Source organism: Suncus etruscus, chromosome 5 (assembly GCF_024139225.1).
Source record: "Suncus etruscus isolate mSunEtr1 chromosome 5, mSunEtr1.pri.cur, whole genome shotgun sequence".
In the NCBI taxonomy this organism is placed as follows: Eukaryota; Metazoa; Chordata; class Mammalia; order Eulipotyphla; family Soricidae; genus Suncus; species Suncus etruscus.
Genome location: NC_064852.1, coordinates 12292494 through 12304579, shown reverse-complemented (window position 1 = coordinate 12304579; position 12086 = coordinate 12292494).

The window sequence follows — 12086 nt, the reverse complement described above, 5'->3', positions numbered from 1 at the left end:
TTCCTTTTTTTTTTTTTTTTGGTGGAAGGTGACAGGTGAATAGGGGTGCAGGTCTGCCTTCCCTCGCTGCCGCCTACCTCCCCACCATCTGCTTCCTCGCCGACGAGCAGACCCGGCGCATAATGAGGGAACTGCTGCAGCAGCAGCCTCCAGCCGGCCACCGTGTCTAACTCAGAACAAAAGCTCCCGCTCCACGCCTTCTCCCCAACAAAGGGGCCACCAGTCCCGGAGCTCCCCCAAGGCTGCGGGGCTCCGGGCTTGCGGCGTTCAAGGAGCTGCTGGTGAGGCGCGCAAACTTCCCAAGGCTCCAGGGGACTGCAGGAGGAGAGCCCGGGAGGAGGGAGGAAGCCAGCCAAAGAGCCACCCCGGAGCAAGTGAGGACCCACCCGGCCCGGGCTAGTGGGCACCGGGGAGCGGGGTGGCTGCACGGGGTGGCCTGGGGTGGCTGGAGACACCCAGTCGAGCGAGCGCCCGCGCGCAACGAGGGGGATGAATGGGTGGATGGATGGATAGATGGATGGATGGATGGATGGATGGAAGAGCGCGTCGTGCCAGGCGCTCGGGCCCGTTATTTGTGCAGCGGCCGAAGCAGCGGCCACGCAATCGCCTCTCTGGGAATCAATCGCCCACTAATTCGACGCTGCAGGCGAACCCCTGCGTTGTGCACGCTGGTTTTATGTCTTCATAGCCCTGATTGACAAGGTGCAATTAGTCATCGCGCTCGGTGATAAACATGGGCACCCCCCTCCCGCGGCATCAGGCCGTGTGTAGCAGCAGAGGAAGCGATCGTTGACGCCGATCTACCATTAAATCAAAATGAAGACGTTCAGAAGTGTGTGTGTGTGTGTGTGTGTGTGTGTGTGTGTGTGTGTGTGTGTATGTGTGTGTGTTTGCTGTGACGCTCGGATGGTTTATTTCTCAAATACGGCACCAACAGATTTACTTGATTTGCAAGTTAACTACAACATTAACTGGTTTTATTTATTTTGCCTTTGCCTTCCCCTCTCTCTCTCTTCCTAGGCAAAGGCAGGGATGTTGCTTTTTTGGAGAATGTGAAGACAGTTTGCTTCTTGACAAGCGAGCGAGCCGGCGCCCAGATTTCTACAGCCTCTCTGAGTCTCCCCAAGAGAGAGAGAGAGAGAGAGAGAGAGAGAGAGAGAGAGAGAGAGAGAGAGAGAGAGAGAGAGAAAACCATGCAGGCAGAGAGAGAGAGAGAGAGAGAGAGAGAGAGAGAGAGAGAGAGAGAGAGAGAGAGAGAGAAGCCAGATTGGGGAGTCACGAGGGGAAGGATTTGGGAGCTGCTAGGGATGAAGTGGAGAGCTGCCTTTCTGGTCCCAGAAAGGGGGCTCTGCACCCTTTCCTCAAATTGGGCACCGAGAATCCAGAAACTCTGTGGAGGACGGCGGTGGGGGGGAAATGAGGCTGGAAGCTCCTTGGATCGCCACTGCCAGGAAGGAAGAGAAGAAAACAGCATTTCTCCTCTGTCTGCGAGCAGAAGGGGCCTTGTTCTGGAAGCTGTTGGCTGCAGGCACAGACCGGGTGCCTGCCCGGTTTCCTGAGAAAGTGTGTATCATTTGCTCAGCAAATGATATTCCTTCTTGCTCACCAAAGTGAGTGTGTGTGTGTGTGTGTGTGTGTGTGTGTGTGTGTGTGTGTGTGCACTCCTCTACAGAGCAACCAAGACTGCTAAAGTGCTGGTGCTAGGTACTCAGTCCCAGAAACTAGCAAGTGGACATTTTTTAAGTGGGGAGGGTAGGGAGATTGTGGGGGGGAGCAAGCACCCGTTACTTGAGCACTATTGGGGTGCTATGCTCAGACTTGATGCTGATTTTGCTCAGAAGATGCCAGAAATGAACGGAGCCACAGCACCTAAAAGTCCCTTTCTGGCTATCACACTCATCCCCAAAAGCCCCTAAGAGAGGGGCATGCCTCTTTCCCTTTCCCCCTTCTCTAAAAAAAAGTTTGTGGCTTGTGTGGCAAAGAGCTTTGCAGGAATGTGGATTTGTGGACATCTCCAAGCAAAGAAGTGGGGGGCGGGAGGAGGGGAGATGAGTCCCAGGGGTGGCAGAAAAGCTCCAAATCTCCATCCTTGGATCCCCAGGACCATCCCTCTTTCTCCAATCTTCTTGAGAGCCTGGTTTGGCAGAAGGGGCAAAGGGAGGGAGCCTTTTATACTGATGCGAAGGGCTGTCAGCTAAGCAGCAAATCAGAGCAGGCACGGCTGCCTCTTTCTGAAACCAGCTCATTACTTTGGTCACACCTAACAGAAAATTTCTTGCTCACCACCATTGACAAAACTCAGGAAGGCCCCACCTGTATGCCCGGACCAGTGGCTTGGCTCCACCTCGGGAAGAGAAGAGCCCCATTCCTCCTCCTCCTCCTCCTGCTGCTGCCACCACTGCTCCTCTTCTCCCTGCAGCGATCTGAACAATTCTGAAACCTGCCTCCCAGGGCTTCAGCTGAGCAGGTTGGGGAACAAACCGGGGCCCTCTCTCTAGGGCCCTGTTAAATGCACAGAACTTAAAATGAAACACGAAGTGTGAAATTCAGGTTTGAACACGACGCATCAGGAACCACGCAGGCTGGCAGCCCTTTCCCTCCCGCCTGCCTTTCGGTAGCAGGAATTAATATTGTATTAAATGTTATGGGAAAGTAAGGGCTATGGAGAGGAATGTGCTCAGATGCAATTTTGTCAAGGTTTTTATCTGTGATTATGATTCCAGATGTAGAAACTCCCCTAGGAGGAAATGAGGGGCTGCTGGCGTGTGACATGTGTTTCAAGGTGTTTGGCAGTGTTTCTCAAAGTGGTGACAAAATGTTCCATTTTTTATGGGAGGGAATCGGTGAATGGAATAGGAAGACTAGGTCAGAGGCTGTTCGCCTGGGTGGAAAAGATTTACCCGTTATTGATTAGGGCGAAGTGGGAAGGGGGGGGGGGTTTTGGATCTAGGTCTTGCTTAAATTGTCCACAGAACAAATTTGTCAGAGGAGATTATTCTTAAGGAACCATTGTAATTAAATACACCCTAGCTAATTGCATCGCCCCTCCTCCTAATTTCCATGCATGCATGTAAATCGCCTGAGATGCAAAAAAAAATAGTAAATATTGCAACAAGATGTCAATTTTGCTTGAGTTGGTACAACCAACTCAACCAGTTCCCTCAGGCAAATGTCTTTTTAAACTAATCCAGATTGCTACCTGGTCCAAAAAAGGGCCATTTTGCTAATCTCACTGCTTTTTTTTTTTATAACAATATATTTCTTTACACAGGGAATCACATTTTGCAGAAAAGAAGGAGGCTTCTGTATGAACACTGTACCTGGTAGAGAAAGTCTCTCAGTTCTGGACTCTCTAGCCCAGAGATACTGTTATATCTACATGCTGTTGAGACTCAAAATCTCTCAGGAGCCTTTCCTCATTCAAAGGCATCTTCCCCATCCCTCCTGACAGCAACCACCCCCCATATTGGATTTCCAAGCAAAAGTTCCCTCATAAACTTTTTATGAGCTTCTCCATCGATGCTGGTGTAAACATTTCCTCAGAACAAGAAAAAGAGGTTTTTTTTGGCTAAACATGCTGGATTTGGCTCCTCCCTGCTTCCCAATGAATGGGCCAGAGTTTCTCTGGTGACATTGCTGTAGAATTCACCCGGCTCTAGCATATCCAGTACCCAGTTCACAGAGCCACACAAATGCAGCCTCAGTTTTGTTTTGTTTTGTTTTTTTCTTAATCCAGGCTAAAGAATGTTGATTTTGGCTTCTTTTTCTGCTGGCACTATTTTACCATCACAAAAACATACTCAGCTCCCAGCTTGAATTATACCTTCCATGGAGGTTAGAAGATTCCTCTCTTAAAAGATGGTTCAGAATGTGGCATATTTCTGAGGAGGACTGGGGGCAGACCTCATCTTGCACACAGAGATTTAGACCCTCCCCTTACTTCCCCCAGCCTAAGTCCCTACGGACAGACCTCTGCTGCCTTTGGGAAGTGGGAATTGTCTCGAGGTGAGAAGCAAATCTTTTTCCACAAAGATTCAACTGAAGTCTCGGTCCCTGTCTCACCTTCCCCTCCACACATATTTTTTTTTAATTCTTTCATTCATTAAAACAACTAACATTCTATCGATCAAAATTTTTGCATGAATGAAAATCATTACAATCCCTGGCAGGTATATGAGAGTTTGCCTATGAAGTCACACTTTGATTTCCTCTAAACCCATCTTCTTAGGCATAAAGAAATTCAAACCAAATCAAACCAAACCCAAATCTCTGGACACTTGACAGTCAAACCCAGACTGCTCAGTCAGGAGTGCTTTGGGGGCACAGGATGAAACTCTGGTTAAGGATTTGAGGCATTCGAGGCCAATATTGAAAAGTCATCAGACCCAGATTTTGTGTTTGTACTTGTGTTGAAACAGATGAGCTCACCCAAATTTACTTTGAAGGTGCCATGGCAGTCCCTGACAGTCAGAAAAGCAGGCAGCCATCAGCCCTCCTTGGGAATTTCCCAGCTAGTGGGCCATTTTAGCTCCCATCTCCATTTCTGGGGGCTGCCATAATTAGAGCGATCTATTTTGCATTTACTTCTCTTTGCAAGCACTACATTATTCACTCTTTCCTGTGCTTATTAAACAGTGCCACCTGCACCAAATTCAACAAAGCTCTACCATCAGTCAGGCCAGCTAAGGATCCCCGGAACCATATATTATCATTAATTGAAGCTCAATTGAAGAGTTGACGATTGAGACACAAGTAAAAGCAAAGCATTGCATTTTCTAGAACCGGTTTTAAACAAATATGTGTGTATATATATTCCCCAAATTGTCATCTTTATACACTCATTTCATTCTCTCTGTACAGTGATTCACGGAGCAATTAGTAAGTCTTTTCATTAATGAACTAGTCCCTATATGTCACCAAGGTGCCTCCAGCACGAATGTCCTTCTTTTCATAAGGGACTAGCAAATGCAGCAGTCAATATTTTGTCACCCAAAGCCTTCCAGGCTAACCACCTCGATAGTTCTAAATATATATATTAAAGAATCTAAGAGCCAGAGACAAATCTGGGAAGCAGAAGAGAATTTTCAGGAAACTGGCCCTATTCTGAATGAGAGAAAAGGAACCAGAGCAAAGAGAAAAGACGAATATTCATAGTTGGCAGTAGTGAGAGAAAGGAACAGAAACTTTCTAGCAATGATGGGACCACCTTCAGCCCCAGTCGACATTCTAGCAAACTCAGCCGGACACTGATGATTTTACACCTAATGCCGAACCTCAACCCTCCGTGTGTGCCTTGCTCTTTCAAAAGCTTCCTGCTTTGTTCCAAATACTGCTTATCTTTGGCATTGTCGACAGCTCTGCATCTGGGAGAGATTAATTAAGTGATAGGTCAGGCACAATGAGGTGAAAGGGCACATCCACCCAATCGGGATTGATTCATCCATTTCTAGGTGGATCAACTTTTTTTGAGCGATGCCAATTTCTGCTCCACTTCCAGGGAGGATTTATCAATAGGAATGCTTCAACTCCCCCTCCATGAGAGGCGCTTAGCTAAAAAGGATTTTTCTGCAAATAGGGGAAAAATGTAAAAATCTGCCCTTTTTTTAAAAAAGAAAAAAAAAAGATGTGAAACCAAAACAACTATGAATTATTTGTATACTTTGGTTTCCCCTATCTCTGAGGCTGATTTTCTTAAATCAATTTTTTCCTCTAAAATTGCTAATCGAGTCTTTGGTCTTTCTCCCTCCCTCCCTTTCCTCTCTCTTTCCTTCCCTTCCTCCCTCCTACTTCCTTCTCTACTTTCCTCCCCCCCCCCCAAAAAAAATAAAATTGCTAATTGGTGGATTGCAAATAAACTTGCCACGCAATGTCATAAAAATATGCTTTTGAAAACTTTTTCCTCTCACCCTCTTCCCAATTGTTTTTTTAATCTCCCAATCCATCCCAACTTCACTTTTACTTTCTAGAAGGCAGAGAGAGAGAGAGAGAGAGAGAGAGAGAGAGAGAGAGAGAAGAGAGAGAGAGAACAAATAAAAAAGAGAAGAGAGAAAATGAAAGAGAATTAGTGAGGTTTTTTGTTTTTTTTTTGTTTTGTTTTGTTTTGTTTTTTTGTGGTGGACTGGATTTTTCCAGACCAATTAGAGATTATCTTTAAATCTTTGTCCCCACCCCCTCCCACACCTTTCTAAATAGATCTTTAGTTTAGTAAGAAATTAGTTAATCAGAAAGGGCCCTGGGCCAGTCTCACCCTGGTCCTAACCAGAGGGTTTTAAAGACCTTCATCTCCACTCCCAAATATAACACCTCCCCATCTCTTCAGCAGCATGTCAGCCAGTCTGGGTCAAAGTTATGTTTGTCTGTGTGAGAGAAAGAAAGACAAGGAGAAATAGAGACAGAAAGACAGACAGAGAGAGCAGCAAATTCCCAGCCTGTGAGAGCAAATTTCAAGTAAAGTGACTTTTTTTTTTCTTGTTGAATCCCAAACAAAACATTCCAAATATTTTCCGCTCAATGTTTGAACCCCCATGCAAATGAGTTTCCCGTTTTCTAAGGCATCTTTTTGAGGAGGAGAAGTAAACAATGGTTTGGATATTTAGCAACCGACTGGCTCTTCCCCCTCCTCCAAAGAAATGTAAGATGCCAGTTTCTTAACCACAGAAATCTTGAAATCATCAGGGAACTATCTATATTTCTAAAAGTGAGCAGAAATCCTTAACAGCCTGATCAATAGCCATTGACCGTCGGTGCCCCTCACACTCTTACATGTTTGGCTTGATCATGTATATTTTTGATCATCAAAAAGAAAAATTCAAAGCATCTTGAAGCCCTTTCCATAAAATAGCATCTTTCTGTGGTCTTAAGAAAGTATTTCACCCTTGCATTTATCTATCCATCCATTTATCTACTCTCTCTCTCTCTCTCTCTCTCTCTCTCTCTCTCTCTCTCTCACACACACACACACACACACACACACACACACCTCCCTTCCTGGAAAATTTATTGCTCATATATTTGATGAAGAACAAGGTAATTAACTGCGAGGCCGTACATCTGGGTGGCACTTCATATCCCTGGCAATAATAAAACACGTTTCCCCTATTTTAACAGAAGAAAGGCTAGTCCTGCCCACAGATTCAGAGGACCCCAGAGTCTCCCTCTGCAAAGCCTCCTTATTATAAATTGTGCCTCCCTTTTAAGTCATGTTCACGCAATTGCACCAAGTTTATCTGTGCAAAAGTATCTTTGGAAAAGTCTGTCTCTTCTCAGAGCTTTTGCATGAGCTGGGGTGGGGGGGGTGGGTTGAAATAGGTACAACTGGCTCCACTGTCCTCCCCAGCCTGCTTGGCAGCAAACAGGGAGAACAGTGTTAAGGGACATAGGTAAAGGAGATAGATTTGGGACTCTCTCTCAAGGGCTAGTAGTATCCAGAGTACATGACAGGAAGCCCAGAACTCCACGCATAAACCTGGCCATGACTGCTTTATATGTACATATAAAGCAATATCTATGCATATAGAAAAACTTAGACTAAATCTGAGTTTTTCCATAAGGCACGCGGGATGATGTGTGCAAATCACTCCAAGTCTCTGGTCACAGGAATACCAGCTGGCAAGCCTGCTCCAAGCCTTTCCAGCACAGAGTTTTAACAGCAACCCAAGAGACCACCCCCCCCCACACACACACGCCAATCTCCCCTTACCCCTCAGCAAAATTACCTGCAGAGCCTCCCATTTCGGGGGTCCCCTGCTCTGTCTTCCAAAGTGTACCCAGGACAAATTACTCCTTCCTTCTCAAAGCAGCAGCATCTAAGCTAAGGCTCTGTCCTTTATATGGGGGGGGGGGGGAAGCTCCTATGATAATATGTGTAATATGATATGGAATGACAGAATGCATGACAGTTGCCCATAATACGGAGAAGTCAGTCAAAGGACAGAGGGGACATTTGGATAATTACCATCCATTGGCTAGTCAATCACGGGAACAGAGAGAAACTGCACAAAACCCACAATGGAGTTGGGAAACAAAAGAGACCCGAGCCAGACTTAGGATTAACCGGTCTAAAGCGACCTAAATGCTTTTGTATCTGAAGAACCAAGGCTGGGGCTTGGGCCCCTCCCCTCCCCAATCCCAGGGAACTAATTGCGGGGATCAGGGTTTAAAGCTCTCCCTCCTTTCCCCTTTTTCTCTTTGTAGACTGCTCACCACGCAGAAAGGGGGGAAAATGATTTCTCTCTGTGTTCATTAAACTACTTTAAAGTTAAAGGGGGTGGTGGGGGAGGGTGGCCCCTGGGCCCAGAAACCGGGAACCTGTCTGTCACTCTTTGTTTTCAGGGGGTACCGGGCTTCCCCTCTTGCCCTGTCCACCTGGGCTCATGACTCACTGAGACACCAGGTGCCCTCCACCCACTAAAAACACAAGGTCCACCCCCTAAGTCCAGTTCTGCACCCTCAACTCTGAGGGGCAAGGGCATGCCTGAAAATTGGGGGGGGGGTGCTGGAGGGAGGGAAGGAAGGATGGCTGCTGATGGAGAAAGAGAGAGAGAATCTTCTAGGAGAGGTGAGGAAGAGGAAGAACGTCTGGGTAAGGGAAGAGAAGATGTTGGATGGCGGGGTGGAGGTGGGCAGGCAGGCAGGAGGGGACCCCCCTTTCTACCTGAGAATCAGAGGCGAAGAGGGGGACCCTTCTCTCTCCCTAGAAAGAGGAAATCATGGCTCACAACTTGAAAACTCGGGGAGAGAATTCCAGAAAAAGATACCCCAGAATGTGGCTGGGTGAGCCTCTGTTCCTGGGTTGGAAGGCGCACGGATGTCGCTTCCCGGGGGGTCCTCCCCATCCTTCCTTGGGCATCCCGGCCACTCGGGGACCCCCGCTTAGACCCCAAGCCTGAGTGGGGGGGGGTTCCCGACTTACCTTTCCGTGTCCTCTGCAGCGGGTGTGGCCGGCTCGGCTGGCAGCCCGGGCCCGGGGCGCAGCGTGGGGGGCTTGGAGGGGTTTTGGGGGGCGCAAAGGGCGCAGGGCTGGGTGCGCTCCGGGGGTGCTGGGTGGTGGGGAGACTGGCACCTGGCCCCAGAGGGGCGAAGGGCTGAGTCTGGGGGGTCCTGCGGGTGGGCCCAGCCGTGCGGGGAGGGGTGCGAGGTGCGGGGCACCTCGGAGGGGCGGCGATCGGGGGCGCGGGGGACTCCAGCTGGGAGGCCCCGAGCGGATCACAGGGCCCGTTCTGTCGCGGCGGCTGACAAGTCAATCAGGCCCGGCGAGCGCAGGGGGGACTTCTCCCCCACGGTGGCTGGCTCGTGGGGCGGGGGGTCCAGCGACACCCCGAGTCCCTCCCGGCCCCCGACGCCCCCCGAGCCCCGCGTCCCCGGCTCCCCGGCCTCCCCCGGCCCCGCGCGCCCCATCCCCGCTCTCCCCAGTTGGCTGCGCCCCGAGTCTCTCCTTCGGCGCCGCCGCCCGCTCGCTCTCGCTCTCTCTCTCTCTCCCCGTTTTCTCCCCCTCTCTCTTCCTGCCACCCCCTCTCTCTCTCTCATTCTCGCTCTCTCCCTCGGCTCCGGAGGACTCGCTGTCCCCCCGCAGCCCCCCTCGGAATGGAGATTCCAGCTCAGAATTGGGATTCAGACCCTGCCCGCCCCGACTGCCTTGGCCCCCATCTTCAATCCTTAGGCCACCGCTTCTTCATCTGGTCTGGGGTGCTCCTAGGGGCTCCCCCCTCTCGCCCTGCTTAGCCCCCCCCAGATGTTACTCCCATCTGAGCACACTGGGCCTCATCATCCTGTGTGCACCCCCCCCCCACACACACACAAAACAGGGGTCCCAGCACGGAGGGTCAAAGGAGGTACCAGGACTGCAGAGGAAGTCCAGGGGGTTACCTTTGGGGGGGGTCTAAAGTCCTTTCTGGCAGTCTCTGTGATGCCCACCCCCTCCTCCAGGGCAGACCCCACAGCCGCATCCAGCTTTGCAGGCCGGCTGGGTCACCTTCTGGCTCTTCCCTCGGTGACCCCAGTGGGAGGGGAATAGAGGGGAACACTGGGCCCCGTTCCAGACACCCAAGCAGGAGAAAGTTGATCCTCCCTGCCCATCCTCTCCACACCCCCAAACCACACACACACACACACACACACACACACTATCACAAGCATACAGTCTTACACACTTCTTACACCTTCGCACACAATTCCATGCCTTCCCTCACAGTCATCTCCCACAACCTCATATAGTCTCACTCACAATTACACACTTTCTTCACACCCTCACACACAAACACACACACACTGTCACACTCACAAATACACATTTGCAATCACACACCCACATACAGCCTCCTTCACAAATCCCCACTCTCCCCACACTCTCACACTTAGTCTCACTCAAATATATAACTCTCCCTCACACCCTCACACACACACACACACACACACACACACACACAGCTTGCTCCCAAATACACTCTCCCTCATATAGTCACACAGACACTCACAAACATCCATGCAGTCTCATTTACACGCTCTTGCTCACATATCACCACATTCACAATCACTCACTCACTCACTCACTCACTCACTCACTCACTCACTCACTCAGAATGGCTTTGACGCTTCATAGATGCTCCCTGGATGGAGTGTGCTTGCAGACTCAGATGTAGGCACTGGGAGCCGCACCCCTCCTCCCAGGGTGTGGGAGGATCACCCACTTATGCATGAAGGAATAGCCTATAAGCCACTCATTCTGTCCAGCATGTAGTCAACAGAGACTCCTTAGACTTTTGTCACAGCCTTTGCTTGGCACCGAGAACACAGCGATCCAAGAGGCAGGCCTGACCTCTGTCTCTGTGCAGCTGGCAGACTTGAACAGCAGAGAGAGCAATGCCTTGGGTTGGGGGCTCAGGACGGGCTCTCCTAGAGGTTGGGCATCTCCATTCTGAGACCTGAAGTAGGGTGAAGAGGGAGGGGGAACACAGGGCAAGAGACAAAGAGGAACTCAGAACCGGGATGGAGAGTGCTCCTGGGAAGAAAGGGAGAGCTTAACCAGTGGGAAGGAAGCAGGGGACTGGAGGGGACAGGCTGGGGAGGTAGGTAGGGCCATGGAGTGGGGCTCAGTGCCCAGCTTGAATCCTTGTCCTCCCTTGGCAGAGCTAGAAGGAAGAAGCCAGTGGGTGCCATCAACCTTTCTTGAGGGTTGTCCTTCCTTGTTCTATGGCCAGTCTTGCCCACCTGACAAGGCATTGCTGCCTTGGCATCATTGCCCTTCCCTCTTCTGCCCCCTAAGGACACACAGCCACATTTGTGCCCTGTAGTTAGCCCTGAAGGAGGAGGTGGCCGAGACTAGCCTTTGTGGTTGATCCAAACACCCCAATTGTGTCTGGGGCTCTGTGCTGGGCATAGCCCCTTCCTCTACCAAGTGAATTATCTTTCTTGTCTCGTTGAAAAGACACTTAAGGGCCCGGAGAGATAGCACAGTGGCGTTTGCCTTGCAAGCAGCCCATCCAGGACCAAAGGTGGTTGGTTCGAATCCCGGTGTCCCATATGGTCCCCCGTGCCTGCCAGGAGCTATTTCTGAGCAGACAGCCAGGAGTAACCCCTGAGCATCGCCGGGTGTGACCCAAAAACCAAAGGAAAAAAAAACACACTTAAGAACCCATAGCACAGATATGACCACTTGAAGGAGCCACAGGAGGCAGAAAGCAAGATCTGGGCAACCTCTGAGGACAGCCCCATCCTGGGCTGGCACACCTGGTATGTATGGACTTCAGGATGTGGCATAGCACCTTGCATTGGATGGGCACTCAGCAATGTGTGTCTGTGGGGCAAGTTTCTCTGCAGAGGATGAAGCAGAAGGAGGCCTGAGAGTGAGGTATAGAGGATAAGTAGAGTTAGTTGCCTGGAAGTTCAAACAGAGCCCAACCCAGAAACCAGAGAGCCTGTGGAAGCCAGATCCAGCTTAAATACTTCCCCTTCTGGGCAGGCAAGGGCATATTTATTCCAGTCTCCTGGGCTCCATTGCCCTCCCTTTTCCGGCTTTAAGCACTGGGGTCCAGAGAGGTTAAGTCACTGCCCGGAATTCACACAGCTAGTAAGCGCTTGCTTACTTTGGA